The sequence below is a fragment of the Somniosus microcephalus genome, unplaced genomic scaffold (genome assembly GCF_052327205.1).
Source record: "Somniosus microcephalus isolate GS21.2 unplaced genomic scaffold, FLI_Smic_1.0 scaffold302, whole genome shotgun sequence".
NCBI classification, from domain to species: domain Eukaryota; kingdom Metazoa; phylum Chordata; class Chondrichthyes; order Squaliformes; family Somniosidae; genus Somniosus; species Somniosus microcephalus.
This window is the reverse complement of record NW_028225489.1, coordinates 12,501-22,500: the sequence shown is the minus strand read 5'-3', so window position 1 is coordinate 22,500 and position 10,000 is coordinate 12,501.

Genomic DNA, 10,000 nt, shown 5'->3' with positions numbered 1-10,000 from the left:
CACTCACACAACAACAACCTACACCACGCGTGCGTGTGTCTGTCTGCGTGCGCGTTTCTTTGCTCAAATTTGCCAGAGAAATAGCGTGTTCAGCTAGCAGAACGGGACGCACTGAGCACACAAGATTTCGTGCACAAGAGGCAGACACCCGCTCCGCTGCTTGAATAGGACCACTGAGAATCACAGGACGTCTCGGACTCACGCGAAAGAGTTTCAAGGACAAAGAGAAGGGCGCGGCCAAGGAAGAAAACACCGGGAGCTGCGCCGACACCCTCTCTCTCTGACTCGCCGTGTGCATGCCCGTCTTGTCACCAGCGACAGAAACGAGAGGAAACCCCGAAATAGCCTGAACACCAGCCTCTCTCTATACTGGGCCGGCCCGGGGACTCCCACTACGGACGCGAGTCACCAAATCGGTCGTACGGGCCCACTGAGCGCACAACACAGGGAATCTCGTTGCAAACACTGCGTGTGCATACGTTGCTCACAAAGCTCAATGGGGTCACAGGCCCTGACCCGCTCAGAGGCACCTGTGTGACAAGACAACAAATGGAACTCGCTGGAATGTTTCTGCTGTCTTGTCATTTTAGACGGACCCACTGAGCGCACAACACAGTGGAACTCTCTGACAAACACTGCTTGTGCGTTAGCCCCAGTAAACAACTCAGCGGGGGTCACAGGCCCTGACCCGTTCAGAGGCACCTGTGTGACAAGACAACAAATGAAACTCGCTGGAATGTTTCTGCTGTCTTGTCATTTTAGACGGACCCACTGAGCGCACAACACAGTGGAACTCTCTGACAAAACACTGCTTGTGCATTAGCCCCAGTAAACAACTCAGTGGGGTCACAGGCCCTGACCGGTTCAGAGGCACCTGTGTGACAAGACAACAAATGAAACTTTAAAGACGCTGGCATGTACATCTTGTTTCTGCTGTCTTGGACGGGCCCACTGAGCGCACAACACAGGGGAACTTGGTGCAAACACTGCGTGTGCATAAGCCACAAAACACAAGCTCAGTGGGGTCACAGGCCCTGACCGGTTCAGAGGCACCTGTGTGACAGACAGCAAATGAAACTTAGACGCTGGAATTATTTATATGTTTCTGCTGTCTGTCTACGATTTCAGATTCACACTTAGAGTTTTTTGTCATTAAGTCATAAAAGCCACAAAACCACTTTAATATGACTTTCCAATACTCTTTGAAAGGTCTCTATATTGATAAAATGAGCCTTTTAGCAAAGTAACACTTTTCGGGCATTTTCAAAGTGCTCCCGCTGAGTGAATTTTGTTCTGAAAATCGTGTTCCCGAAAATCTCCGGGCACCCCGCCAACCCCCCCTGCCAGAAATGACAAGTGTCAAATCAGCGGGTCAAACGGCCACCTCTATCCGACCAGGAGCACCCAAATCCCCGCAAATGGCACTTTTTTTTTTCTTCATCGGGACTTCCGACGAGGTTAATGATTTCCCAAACTGCAACTCATTAACTATGTCCTGAGACACTTGCCAGAAATGACACATGTCAATTTGGCGGTAGCAAATCACTTTCCCAGGCCGGGAAGCAACACCCGAGGCCCGCAAAAGGCGGCCGAATATTTTCTCATCGGACTTCCGCGTTTTGGTTAATCATGTCTCGAAATCGTTAAATGCACATGTCAATTCGGCGGGAGCAATTCACTTTCCCAAGCCGGAAAGCATCACCGGAGGCCCGCTTGAAGGGCCCTAATATTTTCTCATCGGACTTCCGCGTTTTGGTTAATCATGTCTCGAAATCGTTAAATGCACATGTCAATTCGGCGGGAGCAACTCACTTTCCCAGGCCGGGAAGCAACACCCGAGGCCCGCAAAAGGCGGCCGAATATTTTCTCATCGGACTTCCATATTTTGGGGGTTGGATTCTCTCCCGCATTCCAGCCCCCTGGCCACGGGTCGCTCATTCACTTTCAGCCCGGGCCTTGCCAATTTGGTTAATCAGTTAGCCATGCACCAGACTCGGCCTCGCCTTTTTCATTTATGGTTAATGATGTGCCCAGGCTGGGACTTAGTCTCTCCAGCAGCCAAAACTTTTCACTGGTTAATGAGGTGCCCAGCCCGGCACTTAGTCTCTCTCCCCAGCAAGCTTACTTGGTCGGCCGACATTTGGATCCATTTTCGGGGCTCAATCGGGTCGAATACGGTCCCTTACGCAAGGGGAGCCGAAGCCCCGGCCTCTGCCAGGCGTCAGGCTGCCGTTTTTTAAGCCCGACCAAAAACCCGAAAATTGGTTAAAAATGGAAATAAATTTCCACCCAAAAAGGGTTAAAAGTCGGTTGGACGGCAGCCCTGGTCGGTCTCTGCAGACCTGGAGGCCCTAGACAGTAATCTGGAAAACAGACAAAGTCTCGAGAAACCACCTCCTACCATTCTCCAGGTACCCCGCCAATCCCCCCTGCCAGAAATGACAAGTGTCAAATCAGCGGGACGGATTTGACTTTTGTGACCGACCGCTGGAACTTTTTTCGGCTACAGGCAGTCAAATTTTTCTCCTTCCGGACTTCCAGTACAACTTTGAACGGCCATATCTCCGCACTCCCGCGTCGGAGCCAAGCCGTTTTTACACCGTTAGACGCGGCTTCCCGTGCCCGTTCGAATGCCGCCCTGCTCGGCGGAAAAGGAGAATTTTTTTATTTTTCGGCCGATTTCGGGAAAAAAAATTCCCGCTCTGAACTCGGATTTTTCGGCTTTAATCGTTTCGTATACGGTCCCTTACGCAAGGGAGCCGAAGCCCCGGCCTCTGCCGGGCGTCAGGCTGCCGTTTTTAAGCCCGACCAAAAACCCGAAAATTGGTTAAAAATGGAAATAAATTTCCACCCAAAAAGGGTTAAAAGTCGGTTGGACGGCAGCCCGGGTCGGTCTCTGCAGACCTGGAGGCCCTAGACAGTAATCTGGAAAACAGATAAAGTCTCGAAAAACCACCTCCTACCATTCTCCAGGTACCCCGCCAATCCCCCCTGCCAGAAATGACAAGTGTCAAATCAGCGGGACGGATTTGACTTTTGTGACCGACCGCTGGAACTTTTTTCGGCTACAGGCAGTCAAATTTTTCTCCTTCCGGACTTCCAGTACAACTTTGAACGGCCATATCTCCGCACTCCCGCGTCGGAGCCAAGCCGTTTTTACACCGTTAGACGCGGCTTCCCGTGCCCGTTCGAATGCCACCCTGCTCGGCGGAAAAGGAGACATTTTTTTTTTTCCGGCCGTTTTCGGGAAAAAATTTTCCCGCTCTGAACTCCGATTTTACGCCTTTAATCGATTCGGAGACGGTCGCTTACGCAAGGGAGGCGAAGCCCGGGCCTCTGCCGGGCGTCAGCCTGCCGTATGTAAGCCCGTCCGAAGCATGAGTTCCCACTTTTGGTTATCCAGTTGTCAATTTTAAAATTTCAGTTAATCAGTTGCCTGCTTGGTTAATCATTTGTCGCTCTGACATTTGGTTAACCAGTTGTCGATGTTCGAAATTCAGTTAATGAGTTGCCTCTTTGAAATTTCAGTTAATGAGTTGGCCCTTTGGTTACTCATTTGTCCCTGTGTCTTTTGGTTAACCAGTTGTCGATGTTCGAAATTCAGTTAATGAGTTGCCTCCTTGGTTACTCATTTGTCGCTCTGGCTTTTGGTTAACCAGTTGTCGATGTTCAAAATTACAGTTAATGAGTTGCCTCTTTGAAATTTCAGTTAATGAGTTGGCCCTTTGGTTACTCATTTGTCCCTGTGTCTTTTGGTTAACCAGTTGTCGATGTTCGAAATTCAGTTAATGAGTTGCCTCCTTGGTTAATCATTTGTCGCTCTGGCTTTTGGTTAACCAGTTGTCGATGTTCAAAATTTCAGTTAATGAGCTGCTCTTATGTTCTATGATTTCCGACCTTGACAACTCATTAACCAGTGTTTCAAACAATGCACCAGGCCATTTGACGACCCCAACTCGGTTCCACAAGCGGGAAAGCAGCACCCCAAGGCCCGGTAAGGGGGCCGAATACATTCCCATCGTGAATTCCGTCCCAAATGTGAATGACAAGTTTTCAGTTAATCAGTTGCCTGCTTGGTTACTCATTTGTCGCTCTGACATTTGGTTAACCAGTTGTCGATGTTCAAATTTCAGTTAATGAGTAGCCTCTTTGAAATTTCAGTTAATGAGTTGGCCCTTTGGTTACTCATTTGTCCCTGTGTCTTTTGGTTACCCAGTTGTCGATGTTCGAAATTCAGTTAATGAGTTGCCTCCTTGGTTAATCATTTGTCGCCCTGACTCTTGGTTAACCAGTTGTCGATGTTCGAAATTCAGTTACTGAGTTGCCTCCTTGGTTAATCATTTGTCGCTCTGACATTTGGTTATCCAGTTGTCGATGTTCGAAATTCAGTTAATGAGTTGCCTCCTTGGTTAATCATTTGTCGCTCTGGCTTTTGGTTAACCAGTTGTCGATGTTCAAAATTACAGTTAATGAGTTGCCTCTTTGAAATTTCAGTTAATGAGTTGGCCCTTTGGTTACTCATTTGTCCCTGTGTCTTTTGGTTAACCAGTTGTCGATGTTCGAAATTCAGTTAATGAGTTGCCTCCTTGGTTAATCATTTGTCGCTCTGGCTTTTGGTTAACCAGTTGTCGATGTTCAAAATTTCAGTTAATGAGCTGCTCTTATGTTCTATGATTTCCGACCTTGACAACTCATTAACCAGTGTTTCAAACAATGCACCAGGCCATTTGACGACCCCAACTCGGGTCCACAAGCGGGAAAGCAGCACCCCAAGGCCCGGTAAGGGGGCCGAATACATTCCCATCGTGAATTCCGTCCCAAATGTGAATGACAAGTTTTCAGTTAATCAGTTGCCTGCTTGGTTACTCATTTGTCGCTCTGACATTTGGTTAACCAGTTGTCGATGTTCAAAATTTCAGTTAATGAGTTGCCTCTTTGAAATTTCAGTTAATGAGTTGGCCCTTTGGTTACTCATTTGTCCCTGTGTCTTTTGGTTACCCAGTTGTCGATGTTCGAAATTCAGTTAATGAGTTGCCTCCTTGGTTAATCATTTGTCGCCCTGACTCTTGGTTAACCAGTTGTCGATGTTCGAAATTCAGTTACTGAGTTGCCTCCTTGGTTAATCATTTGTCGCTCTGACATTTGGTTATCCAGTTGTCGATGTTCGAAATTCAGTTAATGAGTTGCCTCCTTGGTTAATCATTTGTCGCTCTGGCTTTTGGTTAACCAGTTGTCGATGTTCAAAATTACAGTTAATGAGTTGCCTCTTTGAAATTTCAGTTAATGAGTTGGCCCTTTGGTTACTCATTTGTCCCTGTGTCTTTTGGTTAACCAGTTGTCGATGTTCGAAATTCAGTTAATGAGTTGCCTCCTTGGTTAATCATTTGTCGCTCTGGCTTTTGGTTAACCAGTTGTCGATGTTCAAAATTTCAGTTAATGAGCTGCTCTTATGTTCTATGATTTCCGACCTTGACAACTCATTAACCAGTGTTTCAAACAATGCACCAGGCCATTTGACGACCCCAACTCGGTTCCACAAGCGGGAAAGCAGCACCCCAAGGCCCGGTAAGGGGGCCGAATACATTCCCATCGTGAATTCCGTCCCAAATGTGAATGACAAGTTTTCAGTTAATCAGTTGCCTGCTTGGTTACTCATTTGTCGCTCTGACATTTGGTTAACCAGTTGTCGATGTTCGAAATTCAGTTAATGAGTTGCCTCCTTGGTTAATCATTTGTCGCTCTGGCTTTTGGTTAACCAGTTGTCGATGTTCAAAATTTCAGTTAATGAGTTGCCTCTTTGAAATTTCAGTTAATGAGTTGGCCCTTTGGTTACTCATTTGTCCCTGTGTCTTTTGGTTAACCAGTTGTCGATGTTCGAAATTCAGTTAATGAGTTGCCTCCTTGGTTAATCATTTGTCGCTCTGACTCTTGGTTAACCAGTTGTCGATGTTCGAAATTCAGTTAATGAGTTGCCTCCTTGGTTAATCATTTGTCGCTCTGGCTTTTGGTTAACCAGTTGTCGATGTTCAAAATTTCAGTTAATGAGTTGCCTCTTTGAAATTTCAGTTAATGAGTTGGCCCTTTGGTTACTCATTTGTCCCTGTGTCTTTTGGTTAACCAGTTGTCGATGTTCGAAATTCAGTTAATGAGTTGCCTCCTTGGTTAATCATTTGTCGCTCTGACTCTTGGTTAACCAGTTGTCGATGTTCGAAATTCAGTTAATGAGTTGCCTCCTTGGTTAATCATTTGTCGCTCTGGCTTTTGGTTAACCAGTTGTCGATGTTCAAAATTTCAGTTAATGAGCTGCTCTTATGTTCTATGATTTCCGACCTTGACAACTCATTAACCAGTGTTTCAAACAATGCACCAGGCCATTTGACGACCCCAACTCGGTTCCACAAGCGGGAAAGCAGCACCCCCAAGCCCCGGTAAGGCGGCCGAATACACTCCCATCCGGAATTCCGTCCCAAATGTGAATGACAAGTTTTCAGTTAATCATTTGCCACCTTGGTTCATCATTTGCCACTCTGACTTTTGGTTTCCCAGTTGTCAGTTTTCACATTTCAGTTACTGAGTTGACTTTGTCTTTCTCACTCTGTGTATCTCTATCTTCTCTCTGTCTCTCTCAGTGTATGCGAGTGTCTGTGTGTGTTCCACTGCCGCCCGGCCAACCGGGTCCAAAGGCCCGCCACGTTACACACGAAAAACCCCGGTCTCGCTTCGGAGCGACGGGCACCCGGCTTCTCGGTGTCGGACCGACTCCGTTCAGATACCGCTGGATGCCCCTTGCCCCTGGCTTGCTCTGGCAGCCGGCGCGTGCAGGCCGCCCCCTGCCCCGCCGTCTCAGTGGTCGGAAAGCGGTCTCCAGCCAACGGCTGTACCTCGGCCGCGGAAAGAGGCAGCTACACAAGCGAGGCACTGCTCTGTGCGGCCCCGCCACCCCGTTCAGCTGCCGTTGTCCCCGACCGGATCGGACTTTCCTTCCCGAAGTTATCCCCGATAAGCTGCCGCTGACCGACGGCCCGTCAGCCGCTGCGGGACGGCGACACTTTCCCGAACTTGCCGGGGTCCAGGCCGATAATATAGTGTGCGCCAGCGCCGGGGCTTTCCAACGAGCCATCCCCGAACGAAATCGGACACGGGAGTCGGGAGCGACAGGCGTTCGACTGGTGCCGGGCAACCGGGTCCAAACGCCCGCCTTGTTAAACACACGTATACCCCAGGCTCGATTCGGAGCGACGGGCACCCGGCTTCCCGGTGTCGGACCGACTCCGTTCAGATACCGTTGGATGCCCCTTGCCCCTGGCTTGCTCTGGCAGCCGGCGCGTGCAGGCCGCCCCCCGCCCCGCCGTCTCAGTGGTCGGAAAGTGGTCTCCAGCCAACGGCTGTACCTCGGCCGGGGAAAGGGGCAGCTACACAAGCCAGGCACTGGTCTGTGCGGGCCCGCCACCCCGTTCGGCTGCCGTTGATCCGGACCGGATCGGACTTTCCCTCCCGAAGTTATGCCCGATAAGCTGCCGCTCACCGGCGGCCCGTCAGCCGCTGCGGGATGGCGACACTTTGCCGAACTTGCCGGGGTCCAGGCCGATAATATAGTGTGCGCCAGCGCCGGGGCTTTCCAACGAGCCCTCCCTGACCGAAATCGGACACGGGAGTCCAGAGCGATAGGCGTTCGACTGCCGGCCGGCCAAACACAGGCAATCCCCCGCCGTTGCGGACCCGCTCCAGGACAACCGGGTCCAAACGCCCGCCTCGTTACACGCACGAAAACACCGGGCTCGATTCGGAGCGACGGGCACCCGGCTTCCCGGTGTCGGACCGACTCCGTTCCGGTACCCTTGGATGCCCCTTGCCCCTGGCTTGCTAGGACAGCCGGCGCGTCAAGGTGGGCCCCCGCGGCTCCGGCTCAGCAGTCGGAAAGCGGTCTCCAGCCAACGGCTGTACCTCGGCCGGGGAAAGGGGCAGCTACACAAGCCCGCTACTGGTCTGTGCGGCCCCGCCACCCCGTTCAGTGGCAGTTGACCCCGACCGGATCGGACTTTCCTTCCCGAAGTTATCCCCGATAAGCTGCCGCTGACCGACGGGGCGGCAGCCGGTACGGGTCGCCGACACTTTCCCGAAGTTGCCGGGATCCAGTCCGATAATATAGTGTGCGCCAGCGCCGGGGCTTTCCAATGAGCCCTCCCTGACCGAAATCGGACACGGGAGTCCGGAGCCAAAGGCGTTCGACTGCCGGCCGGCCAAACTCAGGCAACCTCCCGCCGTTGCGGACCCGCTCCCGGACAACCGGGTCCAAACGCCCGCCCTGTTACACGCACGAAAACACCGGGCTCGATTCGGAGCGACGGGCACCCGGCTTCCCGGTGTCGGACCGACTCCGTTCCGGTACCACTGGATGCCCCTTGCCCCTGGCTTGCTAGGACAGCCGGCGCGTCAAGGTGGGCCCCCGCGGCTCCGGCTCAGCAGTCGGAAAGCGGTCTCCAGCCAACGGCTGTACCTCGGCCGGGCCAAGCGGCAGCTGCACAAGCCCGCTACTGGTCTGTGCGGCCCCCCCACCCCGTTCAGTAGCAGTTCACCCCAACCGGATCGGACTTTCCGTCCCGAAGTTATCCCCGATAAGCTGCCGCTGACCGACGGGGCGGCAGCCGCTACGGGACTGCGACACTTTCCCGAACTTGCCGGGGTCCAGGCCGATAATATAGTGTGCGCCAGCGCCGGGGCTTTCCAACGAGCCCTCCCTGACCGAAATCGGACACGGGAGTCCGGAGCCAAAGGCGTTCGACTGCCGGCCGGCCAAACACAGGCAACCTCCCGCCGTTGCGGACCCGCTCCCGGACAACCGGGTCCAAACGCCCGCCCTGTTACACGCACGAAAACACCGGGCTCGATTCGGAGCGACGGGCACCCGGCTTCCCGGTGTCGGACCGACTCCGTTCCGGTACCACTGGATGCCCCTTGCCCCTGGCTTGCTAGTACAGCCGGCGCGTCAAGGTGGGCCCCCGCGGCTCCGGCTCAGCAGTCGGAAAGCGGTCTCCAGCCAACGGCCGTACCTCGGCCGGGCCAAGCGGCAGCTGCACAAGCCCGCTACTGGTCTGTGCGGCCCCCCCACCCCGTTCAGTCGCAGTTCACCCCAACCGGATCGGACTTTCCGTCCCGAAGTTATCCCCGATAAGCTGCCGCTGACCGACGGGGCGGCAGCCGCTACGGGACTGCGACACTTTCCCGAACTTGCCGGGGTCCAGGCCGATAATATAGTGTGCGCCAGCGCCGGGGCTTTCCAACGAGCCCTCCCTGACCGAAATCGGACACGGGAGTCCGGAGCGAAAGGCGTTCGACTGCCGGCCGGCCAAACCCAGGCAATCTCCCGCCGTTGCGGACCCGCTCCCGGACAACCGGGTCCAAACGCCCGCCCTGTTACACGCACGAAAACCCCGGGCTCGATTCGGAGCGACGGGCACCCGACTTCCCGGTGTCGGACCGACTCCCTTCTGGTACCACTGGATGCCCCTTGCCCCTGGCTTGCTCGGACAGCCGGCGCGTCAAGGTGGGTCCCCGCGGCACCGGCTCAGCAGTCGGAAAGCGGTCTCCAGCCAACGGCTGTACCTCGGCCGGGCCAAGAGGCAGCTACACAAGCCCGCTACTGGTCTGTGCGGCCCCGCCACCCCGTTCAGTCGCAGTTCACCCCGACCGGATCGGACTTTCCGTCCCGAAGTTATCCGCGATAAGCTGCCGCTGACCGACGGGGCGGCCGCCGGAACGGGACTGCGACACTTTCCCGAACTTGCCGGGGCCCAGGCCGATAATATAGTGTGCGCCAGCGTCGGGGCTTTCCAACCAGCCCTCCCTGACCGAAATCGGACACGGGAGTCCGGAGCCAAAGGCGTTCGACTGCCGGCCGGCCAAACCCAGGCAATCTCCCGCCGTTGGGGACCCGCTCCCGGACAACCGGGTCCAAACGCCCGCCCTGTTACACGCACGAAAACACCGGGCTCGATTCGGA